This window comes from Acomys minous (genome assembly GCF_964271855.1).
Source record: "Acomys minous genome assembly, chromosome: 10".
In the NCBI taxonomy this organism is placed as follows: domain Eukaryota; kingdom Metazoa; phylum Chordata; class Mammalia; order Rodentia; family Muridae; genus Acomys; species Acomys minous.
Window position 1 is genome coordinate 56851709 of NC_140491.1, and position 13404 is coordinate 56865112.

Here is a 13404-nt window from a genome sequence, read left to right on the forward strand (position 1 = left end):
TCAACTCTGGAGAGAAATGTTTTAGAGGTTCAAGAGGTCACATAAGCCGCTTCCCTATCATACAGGTATGGGGCCAGACTCCATCTGCTGACCCACATGTCAACTTGCAGTTTCGAAATATCTGAGGAAATGGCACAACCACCATCTACTACCTTTAACCCCCCAGGAAGGCCCAGTCAATCTGCAATGGGAAAATGGAGCCCAAACAAGTAAGACTGTGGAGGAGTTGTGCTCAACCCTCCCCCAACCCCATTTTGCTACAAGAGTTAAGAAGAAATCTAGTTATTTTTAAGTGAGATGTTTTGTGAACATCTCCACTGACCCTATCAAAACACTGATGATGTCAAATAGAAAGCTACTGTCTAAAGGGGTTTGTCTCTGGTGCTTCTGGCAAATGGGCAAAGGCTACACCAGAGGCCATGATCTACTGAGTAGAGTCCATGAGTACGTACAATAGGCCAGTTAACATGAAAACTACTCTAAATCAAATCAGTCAATGTCATGGTATTTTGTAACGAGAAGGATCCCTTGGTACAAACTTCATGTCTCTAAAGATAAAGCAATGTGAGTACAAAGCACTTGGCTTAGCCAGCATTGTTCACACCACCACAGACTGTCACCAAGAGCACTTCAAGAGACCCCTTAGTGAGGCCAGGGCCAACCACTTTCTAAGTGACCTATAGAAAAATGGAGGATACAAGAGTGCTGTACAACCAATGGTGGTATTTGGAATGTCAGCGAGGAAGCTTCTCAGAAGAGGCAAATGGGAGTCATCCCCTTCTGGCCTAAAGTGAGGAATGTGCTCCCGATTAGCTCAGCATGATACTGGAATTCACAACAGCTGGCTTGCAAACATGACGACTCCTCCACACCATGGTCCTCTCTGTTAGTAAAGAGCAAGGGGGCTCCAAATGAAATCTAAGTCCAATTCTAACTCTCTTGCATTGGCAGTTACAGCAGATGTCTTCGAACATCTATGACCTGTCCCTGTCCGGCCGCAGAGCTGAGGGAGAAAGGGCAGGGCCAGAGTGCTTGGCTTTCCTTATTCCAAAGGCCTTTAAGCATACTCAATCCAAGCTGGGCCACAGCTACCCTCATTCTAACGCTCGGAGGAAGGAGCAGTGGCCTAAGCCTCACTGTTCATTTCCAGAGGCTTAGCCTGGATGTAGTTCTTCACTTTGATCTCCATATTCCTGGCTTCCAGAGTGGCCATGTGCAGCTTCTCCAGGAAATCCAGCATGCCACTGGAAACCATCCTACTGACACAGTATCTAGGGAGCCCTGTCTACGGATTGTCGCTGTATGTCAGTAAGTACTCAGAGCCATTCTCATCAAATGATTTGTGAGAACTGATAATCGTTTGGGATTCATAGGATCTGACCCTGGCACACTCTGGAGACTCTGGCACACTAGGGTGATCCACTGCACTTGACACCAGAACTATCACATTGTTTTCCTGATCCACGCTATACCGCCGAACATAAACATAATCCCAAGATTACATTGGATAAGGAGAATATGTTACTCAGTGAAGAACCTCAGAACCACTGATGACATCTCTCTCTGTCACCTCTAGCTTGATCACAAGGGCATCCCATATTTTCCTGTACTCTGTATCCAGCTGAACATTAAAGAACTGCTGGGGTGAGACATATGTGTATGTTCCAAAAACTAGGTACTGGTAAAGGTGGGTGCCTGTAATTGGGCACCGCCACAGGTTGAAGTGTTTCTTGTCCACCACCATTTCCCATGGCTTTCCTTTGTCCTTTAACTTTTCATTCCCTTCTGCTGGGGACTTTGGTTCAGGAAGGTGATTCTCAACTCCAGAACTCTGAAATATATTCGACATTTCTTCCAAACATTTCATCTCCTTAATGGACCTTTGTAACTCCTCCTACTGGATCCTCTCCTCCCATAGGAAGACACTGGAAAGCACCCCCATCAACGCAGAGGCGTGGCCTGGGTGGCCATTCAGCTGGCCCCAAAAGCACGAGCTACATGATCTGCGCAGGCCCATCACGAAGCTGCACTGATTGGTCAGCACCGCGGGCCCCTGCCCTACCTGCCCACTAGCCAGGCAGCCAGGGTGGCCGAAGGCCTCTGTGGATTCCCACGCCTGCTGCTAGGCCCAGGAGAGGAAGGGCAGGAGCATGAGAAGCAGAGAGGTGGGCGTCCCAGGCCGCAGCAGGAATCTGTATCTTCATTTTTATTCTAAATAGAACTGATTTTTCTAATTAACTCTTATACCCTGATTATAATTTAATTTCTTAAATAGCTTTATTCATACTTAAGGGACAAGTACTGCTCTAGCTGAGCAATGAAGATTGGTAGGAAGTAGACAATACGCAAGTTTGAGTCTCAAGAGTAGCAGTGAGACTGTCTGAAGAGAAAGAGACTCTTATTTATTGGGAACAGATTATAGCCGAAAGCTTCCAGGAACACTTGCCTGGATCACTCTAATGCATCCTAATCAGGTTCTCTTGCTTTAAAACTTCATTCCCACGCATGCTGACCCATGCTTGTTCCTGCTTTGTTTACCTTGCACTGAAATACCAAGGTATACATGTTACTTTCTTTTTCCAAACAAATCCCCTAACCCCTAAGCTTCAGATTGCAGAGGGAAAAATGTTGCTCTTGAACCTAGTAACTTAGGCAAGCACAATCTACTACTTCAGAAAGTCCTTCAATGAATACTTTTCTTTCTTCTTTGTTCTGGTATAATATGCCGCTAAAGTTTGCAGAACAAAATAATATCTTCTCATCAGTAACCCTGAGCCCCTCCTGCTTAATGCTATCTACTCTTTTTCTCCCTTATAGAATTGACCAAACTATTGTTCTTCATGTAAAGAAACCCCTACAGTCCGCAAATGCATGCTAAATCCCAATGTCATGTGTGAGTTCTGAAACTTGGGTAAGACTAGTGCTGAATTCCTCACTAGCACAAGAGATAATGGCTTAGACTTTAGATTAAATTTAATTATAGGAAATATTTATCACATAATTTAATTATGAATCAAATTTCTGTTAATCATAGGTTATTTTAGCTTTAAAATATCCCTGTGAGGTTTTATTACAGACGGATAACTTTCTCCAGAAATACTCTGAAAAAAAATCTCAAGCAACAATCAGCCACAATTTGGCTGATATTCACACATGAAATAAATGAGCAAATGTTTACAAATATATCAGATGGTGCAAACTTAAATTAAGCCAAGCTTATGTGGCAAAAATTCCAAGGCACAGTGGCTTAGTAAATATTCATTTAATGCATTTACAACTTGAGACATAGTCACCACAAAACATGAACAGTAGGCTTTCGCTGAGAAGAGCAATGCCTAAATCAAATAGTTGTTAATCTCTGTCCTGGATGGTTATATCTAGAACAGACATGAGTTCAGCATCTCAAATCAGCATTGATAGAATGTGAAACATTTAACTGGTAGTGAAGACAACTAAGCATTTGAAAAGCTAGATAACTAAGAGTATTGACGAAAATTGTAGCAAGGAGTGGGGATGGAGAATTCATTAGAATGGTTTTTCAGCTGGGTATGAAATAACAACAATAATGTAAGCTACACAGACACTTTAACTTCTCAAGTAGAGAAACATTTAATATGGCAAGGATTCCACTATCAGGAACACCCCATCAAGACACTGCAGTTCCTGGTGCTCACTGACGGTCTCAGGGGACATCCCCACTATTCAGAAGCTACGAGTTCTCTTCAAATTGAGATATCCCCATTACTTTTTTACATTGTTAAGTCTAAACAAATGCCGGGGAAAATTGGAACCAGTGGCCTTCTGCCTTTACCTTCTGAGCAGGATTTTGACTCATATGAGCTTATAACAAAAAGCAGCCAGGCAGCGGACTATAGTTTGAGTTCTGAAATTAAGTGCTTCTTCCCATCTTGTCACCCATAATCTTTAGTACCCAATTACCATTGCTTATGCTTAGCTCTTAGAATACTTACATATTCATGTCCATAGGGACAACTCCAAGTTGAAATACTCTCTCTTCCAAACACAAAATACAACAAGATGTCAGAGCATGAATGTTGAATTTTAGTTAAGGTAAAAGATGAGTTAGCGTTTGACTTTTCACTAAAGAATATTAGAAAATTACAATGATCATACTATGTGCATTTACTCTTTCTATCAGTGAAGAACTATTGTCAATCATATTGATTAAGCCCCTTAGCAAAGAGTTAAAAGATTCAAGTTGTGATTCCTTTAAAATCCTAATATATTGGCATACTCCCCATTATCCTGAGATTATCTGAGTTTTACAGCAATATTGACTACATGTCATATTTGGAGGGTGAAACTTTTGAACACACAGCTGGACCATTTGACAAGAACTAGGAACACTCATTGCTATACAGCCACTAGCAGTCATCTGTTTTCCTCTTAGAACCCGAATTAAGGAACCAACATTAATTACCATCAATTTTTAAAATATAATGTTTTCTTGTGTGTAAACTTATACATAAGGCTAAAAATGAAATTAGTAATAAATAGGAAACATAGATTCCTAGAGAAGGGAATTTATTTTATGTATTAAATATTCCTTAATTTAATTATTTATTGAGAAATTTGCATATTATATCCATCATTCCAAGTATATGGTCCTTAAATTTTATTTGATAGATGTCTTTATCTACTCAAGTGTAAATGCTGATTTTATTTCTTCAGATGATGGGATGAGATAAGAGCCATTCACAAGCCTTTCTAGCTCTTTCTGAACTCTAGCTTACTGCTTCAGTTCAGCTACTCTGGCCCAAACTCTTCTTCAAGCTGACTGATTCAAAAAGACTTCTCTTGGCTTCTGACTGAGTTGATCTGCTTGGCTTCTCTTGTTCTTTTTTTTTTTTTTTTTGAGACAAGGTTTCTCTGTGTAGCCTTGGCTGATGTCAACTTGCTTTGTAGACCAGGCTGGCATCAAACTCACAACAATCTGCCTACCTTTCCCTCCCTGAATGCTGGGATTACAGGCATGAGCCACAATACTCAGCTGTCTGGTCCATTCTTTCTTCACCTGTGTCTAGCTTGTTCTCTCTGTAACCTGCCTCTATAAAACTAACCCAATAAAAATCTCTCTCTAAAAATTCTCTTTCTCTTTCCCATGTTGCTCATAATTAGCTTCTCTTTAATGTCCTGTTCTCATGAGATCTGGGCATAACTTATCTCTGACTCATTCTGTCAAATCTATCTCTGATTCATCACTTTGCCCCTCAACTATACGTTACTTTCAAACATGGCTGCTTTCTTCTAAAAACTAGTATTACCTTCATTACTTGAGATTAAAGGTGTGTACTAAGTGCATGTCTGTGTTTCAGCCAGATTAAAATCCCTTAAACTCAGTTATGAAAATAATTCAAAATCATAGGTAGCTTGAATCATACAAATTACTTGCTGATAAAATTTATTATTTTGACTTTAGGTGAGAAAAGCATGGGAGAATGGGGAAATAGGAGGATCCAGAGGGTCCTAGAAACTTACAAGAAGAACATTATTACAGGCAGATCTGGGTCCTGGGGTCCTGCTCAAACTATGGCACCAGCCAAAGACAATACCTGCAATAAACTTCAAACTCCTACCCAGATCTAGCCAATGGACAAGACATTCTCCACAGTTGAGTGGAGAGTGGGGACTGACTTTCACACCAACACTGGTGCCTCATATTTGACCAAGTCCCCTGAATGGGGAGACCTGGAGGCACTCAGAGGAAGGATAGCAGGCTACCAAGAAGAGACTTGATACCCTATGAGCATATACAGGGGGAGGAGGTCCCCCTCAGTCACAGTCATAGGGGCGGGGAATAAGGGAAAGCGGGAGGGAGGGAGGAAGGGGAGGATACAAGGGATAAGATAACAATTGAGATGTAATATGAATAGGTTAATAAAATATTTTTTTAATTTATTATTTCAACATTTCTAAAGGAAGACCTGTGAGCCAACACCAGTTCATACACAGATTCAGCTTTGCTATGTGGATCCAAATGGTTCCATCTGTTGAGAGAAAAACTAGGAGCTATCAGAAATAAGGATAGGAAGAGTCAAGGTATTTCTGCCACTGCCTTTGTCTCCTCTGGTATCTGTCTTCAGTGACTGTATCTTTAACATGAATGTCCACACTTCCCACTATGCAAATATCACCCCACAAAAGCTGTGTGACTTTCCTGGAATAGCAATTACTTTTAGTTTCTGGAAAAAGTGCATCCCCAGCCTGACAAGTACTTGCTCTTGCTAATACTGCAACATCCTATTTGTGTTCTATGCCCTGTGTTGATGAGTGTGATCATCTATGTAATTACTTTCTGATGCAAAGAATGTCAATTTAAAATAGCATTATAACTTAATATTTTTTGAAAAGATCAGCCTAGAGGAATTCAAATGGAATAAGCATGTAGGTAAGTTTTCAGGGTAGTAACCTCTCATGCCAGTGACTGATTTACTTGTCAGAACATAGGTAGACTGCATGTTTATTCTTTTTGTCCGTGTTCAATGACAGTAAACTAAGTACTGGATGGGAATGCACTATGATAAAATGGCTCATTACACTTTTATACTTAAGCACTCCTTCTTGATTTATTCACTTGTCAGGTTATGAAATACAGATAAACAGAGGCTATAAGTATCCATAAAAGTTGACCCTCTTCCTTCTCTTCCTCCTCCTCATTTGTTAGAGTATCAGAATTGTGGCTCAAAAACCAGAAACATGCAAAGAATCTCTCTTAAGCAAGAAACATCACAATTTGTTTAATTGAACATGTGTTTATCAAGTATATAAAGAGCAACTAGCCTTCCCTGGGCTCACCTTGCTGCCAAGTTGTAATATTTCCCTTAATGGGGAATTCTGGAATGAAATTTTGCTCTATTTTGCTCAAGTTGTAATATTTCCCTTAATGGGGAATTCTGGAATGAAATTTTGCTCTATTTTGCTCAAGTTGTAATATTTCCCTTAATGGGGAATTCTGGAATGAAAATTTGCTCTATTTTGCTTAACAGGTATTTTTTTTTTAAACACTACATGGTTATTACAGGCAAAACACTTCCTATGTTACCAATAATAATATGAGACTACATAAGGAAATATATAAAACATTGGATTATATATTAGTTTGCATCGTCAAACATATTAATTAAGGAATGTTATAAGATGTGGACATTTTAGAAAGTTGGACTGGTTAGCTGACTGATCTAACCAGATTTAACTTCAACATCACTTTCCTGTGTAAATAAAGACACTAACTGTTGCACTGAGCTACCAGTAATATTGGGAATACTAAAGCCCTATTTTGGATAATATGAAAGCCAAATAACCTATATGGAGCATATAAAATGATTTACTATGGTTCCTCAGACAAATAAGAATTTCTACAACAAATAATGAACAAGATAGATAAAAGTAATAAGAAGTCCATAGGAATTAATTATAAATTTATATAGATATTTAATAACTTTTCACATACTTAACAAATGTTAAGTAGGAGCATATATAATAGAGAAAATCATATAAAATAGAGGAAACTAACACCTATGAATACCAGTGGTAATAAAAAATATAACAGGAAAATAATAGAAATAAGCAATAGAATGGAGGAAGGTGATTTATTGATGAATAAGTAAGAAAAAATTTCGGGTAGAAAAAGACACAAAGGCTTAACATGTGAAAGCACACGGAGCTTTCACAGAAGCATAAATCAAGTTGGACTGAAGTAAGAACAAGGCAGAAATGATCACAGAGTAGGCTGCAAAATTGAAAGTACTAATCAGCAGGCAAGCATGTAGCATTTGCTGTAGGCTTTGGTCTTTTTTAAAGGCTATTTTATTCTGAGTTCTTTAACGTCTCTACTTCCCTTCAGACCCATCATCCTAGATAGGACAGTAAGAAAGTTAATAAGGCAGAAGAAGTAGATCTTTTTAAGATTCAGTTTCTTGGGGTGACTCCACTCTTCATCGTCAGGATTCCAGAAGCAAACATAGAAACAGGAACAAGCAGCATGGGGAGCAACAGCAAACAAAGCAGCCCCTTCGAAGTCCTGAAGTCTTCTCTGGAGCATGTCTTTCTAGGAGTGTCTCAAAGTGGCGCGATGGCCAGCCAAGTGATTAGAAGTGAAGCAAAAGCGATGGATCTTTGTTATTTGAACTATTTATACTCTCCCGTAGTCTATACAGGATGCTTATTAAGTGTTCTTCCTCACTTCACGAAAATCGAAGACTAACAAGCAGTTCTGAGTGATAGACCCTAAAAATGAAGTAAATAGTAACAGTTATAAAAGTATAAAACATTTCAAAACTTTAAAACATCCACCTGCATACTCACTCCAAGCAGCAGCTGCCTCAAGCCACCAATTTCAATGGTATTCCTCATGACTCAGGTTTGTTACAAGAAGCATCATCAACCCAATATATCCTATACTTTTGTATTCATGGTCAGTTATGTGTGATACATAGGTATGATATTACTCCAAGATCTACAAATAATTCAACTATCAACTTCTCGCAGACCCACTATAAGCACTATTCATTTTTACTTGTGAAACTGTTGAGAAGGTTAATTCAGAAGAAAATGTACATATGAGGATTACTCAAAGCACTGTGAAATAAAGTCAGCTATGCTCCATGATGTTCCTAGAGTACAGGTTCAGAAAATGACATAACAGTTAAAACTGTTTATTAATAGGTCATGCAGGTTGTTTTTCTTAGCATTAAGACACTGAATAGGGGTTAAAATGTTGGGTGTTATTATGCTGTAGTTCAAAAAAAGGATAAAATAATTTATGTCCAATATTAAGTTAATTGACAATATACACATACAAAGAGACTCGCTGTGTCTCTAATATATGCATGTCACTATTTGCATATTAAATATTTAAATACTTAATACATGCCTTCTCTATTTGTATATTTAAAGGAGAAAGGTGAAATTTCAACAAAGTTCTTTTTTCTATGTCAGACAAGTTTTATTTAATATTCATGATTATGCTGTGATGGGAGGGCTATTTTTTTTTCAGGGCAAACAAGTTTTTTGTATTTTGGTTTTTATTTTATTTAAATAATGTATTCAGATTACATCTAAATTATTATCACCTCACTTGTATCTTCTGGTTCCCCACTCCCTTTCTCTTTCATCCTATTCCCCTCCCCTAGGTCTGTGAGAGAGGGCACCTCACCTCATCCCCCTCTATAAGATCACAGCCTATCAAATCTCTTCCTGGCAGCCTGCTTATTCTGCTTACTCCTGTCACCAGATCTCCCCACCAAGGAAAAGTGGTCAAATAGGGGGCACCAGAGTTCATGTTCCAAGTCAGTCCCTGCTCTCCATATAATTGTGAAGAATGTGGTGTCCATTTGGCTAGATCTGGATAGGGGTTCTAGGTTTATTGCATGCATTGCCCTAACAAATATTAAATATGAAGGAACCTGGAGATATACAAATAAGCTTTATACAAGTTCATATTAAGTCAATAGCTTACATGATAGTTCAGATTAAAATTAAATGTCCAAGGTTTTAAAAGTCAGTATGTCTTGTCATTACTAGTGTTGTTATTTATTTGTGTGTGTTTATGTGTGTGTGCACATGCACATGCTCATGCCTGCATACTCACAAGAAAGCACATGCATGCATACATGTATAAACATACCTGTACATGCCATGGCATGCATACTAGGATGAGAAGACAACTTTGTGGACTTAGTTAAGTTATTTCTTTTCACCGTTATGTGAATTCTAAGGATCATATTCAGGTTGTGGGGTATGTATGGCAAACACTAGGCACATTCAACTACTTGCCAAGCCTCAGTTATCTTCTTTTTAAGCTGTTTTAGTTTTGACTAAGAACATCATCAGGAGAAAAAAAAAGACTCATCCCACTGTACACACTGCCAGCCCTGGGTGCATGGCCAGGGTTGTATAAGAAAGCTAAATGAGGCAGAGATAGCTCAGTGTTTATAAGAGCTTCTTGCTTTTCCAGAGGATCCGAGTTTCATTCCCAGTACCCGACACGGGGCAGGCCACACCTGTCAGTACCTCCAGATCCAGGGAATATGATGCCATTTTCTTGCCTTCACTGGAACCTGCACACATATGGCCTACAGACACATAGACATGCACATACACATATTATACACATAAAAAAGAAAAGAAGCAGAGCAAGCCAAGGAAATTCAGCTATGAAGTATAATCTTTCTTTTACTGTAACCTATAGGCTGAAATAAACCTTTTCTTTCTCCAGTTTGTTTTGGGTGAGTTTTATTACCGCACTGGAAAGCAAAACAGTACAAAGGACCACTCTCTTTCTTGAGCCTATATCTAAGGATACCACCAACATCTTACCATGGTATCCATGAAAACTTTATTTGTGTCACTGAGGGTGAAGAGACTATCTATAATCCCAGTGACTCTTTCATAATCCTTGAATAATCCTTTCATAATCATCAAAACCTTGAAGATGAAAGCTTCTGTCCTCCTAGTTGGTTCTTCTCAACCCAGCCCTGATTCTGTCTTCTAAGCTCAAATAGGGAAGAGTCAACAGAGCCTAGGCCACAACAGATAGAGTAAAAGTACTGTGGTCAAAAACAGGGATGTGAGGGTTTAAGATTGTTTTGAAAGATGTACTCTTTGGCAGATGTCTGTGATAGTCCAAGAACCAGTTAAAGCACTGAACGATAAGGAGATTCTAAAACAAGTCCCCCACAACACCTTTGCCATATCACCAGTTGGTTAGAGTTAAACTGTTATTTGTATGAAGAAGAATAGCAAAGGAAACCAGAATCAATACAAAATAAAGATAATCAGACAAAAGCTAGCAGCAGGACACTATAGTTGCAGCATACACCAATAAGCAAACCAGAATCTTAGCGATTTTGCATTTTCCTATTACAGAGACCTTTACTAAGAAATTTAACTACTCAGAACTCTGTATTTAAACTAAAAGAATGGTGATCAATTATCTATTTTAAAAATATAGTTCCATTATTATTTTTATTTCTGAGTATTTAAAGAATTAGATCAATGTGAATTTATATCATGAATAAGTATGCATGATTGATATTACTATTCTGTCATTCATTATTACTATATTGCAAAATGTCTAAAAACTTCCACAGTAGTAGAATCTTCAAATTACCTTATTAGAGGACAAATACTTCTGTGACTAGTATGTTTAAAGATGAGTACAAACTTTACAGGCTGTGTAGCCTATTCACTCCTAATAAGCAGAACAGGCACTTCTTACTTTATGAAAACTACTGGAAAGCTGAAAGACTCCAATTAAGGAATTATCTCAGTCACAAATTGCAAAGTACACTAAAATATGAATCCTGCTAACAAATTAAAAATACCTATGAATACAAAAATTGGAAATAAGGACTCTGGAATTCAAACAATGAACAACACAATAGATTTTTAAAAGAAACTAACAGTAGATTGGCAAGCTCTAAGCCAAATAATCTCAATTCACCCTATATCTAATACAGCATAATGCTTAAAAATGCAAGTCACCACTGGTATATTATGTCATGTCATAGAAAATCATTAAACTAATTCAAATTCCTGGCATTTGGCCCTCTTAATTGAACATTTCACTTATTCATATCCCAATTAAGTGCTTTAACTATCTCTCTCTGGATGATATTCATCCCTTAATAATGATATAAGAACAGCAAAGTATGGCCACTTCTTATTCATAGTAATAAATACACCCACGTGCTAGCTTTCCTTAATGAAATACTGTAGTTCATTAACTGCTGTTAGGTCCAGTGTCAATTCTGACTTAAGTTTCATTAGCATGAATGATTTTTCCCAGGAGTGTATACTCCAATGGAATAAAAAGTACTTTTTCATTCACGGTGGCATTTTAAATTCCTTACATAACAAAGTCCATATGTTGATGCTAGCATTAGGATCAGAATACAGGGACCAAACCAGGACACAGTGGTAGTTCTGTGAACAAAAGCTCTCCATCTCTTCAACCTGTGAGTGTGACTCCCAAATATCAGGATTAGTGTGTAAACTGAAAGTGTCAGTAAAGTTTCAAAATCAGTCTTTTCATTATCACCTTCCAGAATGACTCTTCTCAGCTAGGAGAAATTGTCTGCCGTAAGACATCTGGTAATATTCAGAATCATTTTTTGGATTTGGCCTGTATGTGAACAGCATGTAGTGGGTCAAGGCAAGTGATACTGACGTACATCCCACAATCCAGAGGGTAGTTGTGCAAGGAAGAATTAGCTACCCTACAATCAATAATACTGAGCCAGTGGAGAGGGATGAACAGGAAAAGGCACGCAAAGTGACATGACATGCGTGCAGCTGCCTGTGATTTTAAAAGGGGATGTGAGGCTCAAGAGATAATTTCTATGAGGCAGTGTATCTTCCTGAAAAACAAAGAGCCTTCAGGCAGCCTGAATTTAGTAGAAGATGAAAGCAAGAGTGCTCAATAATAAGGGAAATAGAAATGAATGGTACTAAGGCTTCCCTATTTCTATATGCAGGGTCCAATGTACAAGGAGTCCTCCCAGACCTCCTACTCTGCTATACAAGATACCAGTTGTGGATTCAGAGGATCAGAAATACCGTAAAATATATTATTATAAATTTGCAAGCTTTATCTTTATGAAGTTTTTGAAAAAAGAAACCTCACAAGGAAAAATGAGAGGTATGATGACACACACCTGTCATTCCAAAGCTCAGAGGAAAATTTTAATCTAGGGAAGCATAGACCCCACAGGGACACCCTCTCCATAAATATAAACAAACAAACAAGGAAAGAGGGGTGTACCTTTGGGCCACATCTTTTGTGACTGAGTTCCCATTTGTTTTTGTTGTTTTACTGTCTTAGCTTGCTTTTAATGTAACTTCTTACAGATGAAATCTATAACTTGCCTAACAAAATATAATTGGCATTTGATTCCAGTGAATGAAACACATCAGTAAAAATGTCTACTTTTATAATAATATTTTTTGAAATTCATATATAATTACATTACTCCCCTTCTTTGTGCACTCCAACCTACCTCTTTGATGTAGACATTTTAAAATGGTAGGAGGAAATCTGATGGGACTCCAAATCTAGATAAAAGATTAGAGTCAGCTAAAATATTTTTTTCTTTTGAAATTACTCAAATTAACTGTTTTCCTTCATAGAATTCACAAAACAATTAGAGACTAAATATTACATTACTGTAATTTTATAAAATTCAAAAGAAAAGATAGGCTCATAAAATTCAAACTGAAAAATGATATACCTTCAACATGGCAAATGTCTCTCTGGGCCCCTATATCTGATGAGCTGAGTCTTTGCCCTAAACAGTCTGCCCTCCCTTGGTTTCCTGGCATTTACTGGTATCCATTAGCTGTTTTCAAAGCTGTTGTCTCAGGAGCAGTAATCTAAGAATGGAG

The 13404-nt window shown here is 38.1% G+C and overlaps 1 pseudogene across 1 annotated transcript; it reads right to left on the minus strand.

Moving 5' to 3' along the window:
* Window positions 1-1057: 1057 nt before the first annotated feature.
* Window positions 1058-1906, minus strand: LOC311607087 (stAR-related lipid transfer protein 7, mitochondrial-like; annotated as a pseudogene). Its single transcript has one exon. The product of its transcript is annotated as an stAR-related lipid transfer protein 7, mitochondrial-like (transcript).
* Between the last annotated feature and the right edge of the window lie 11498 nt (window positions 1907-13404).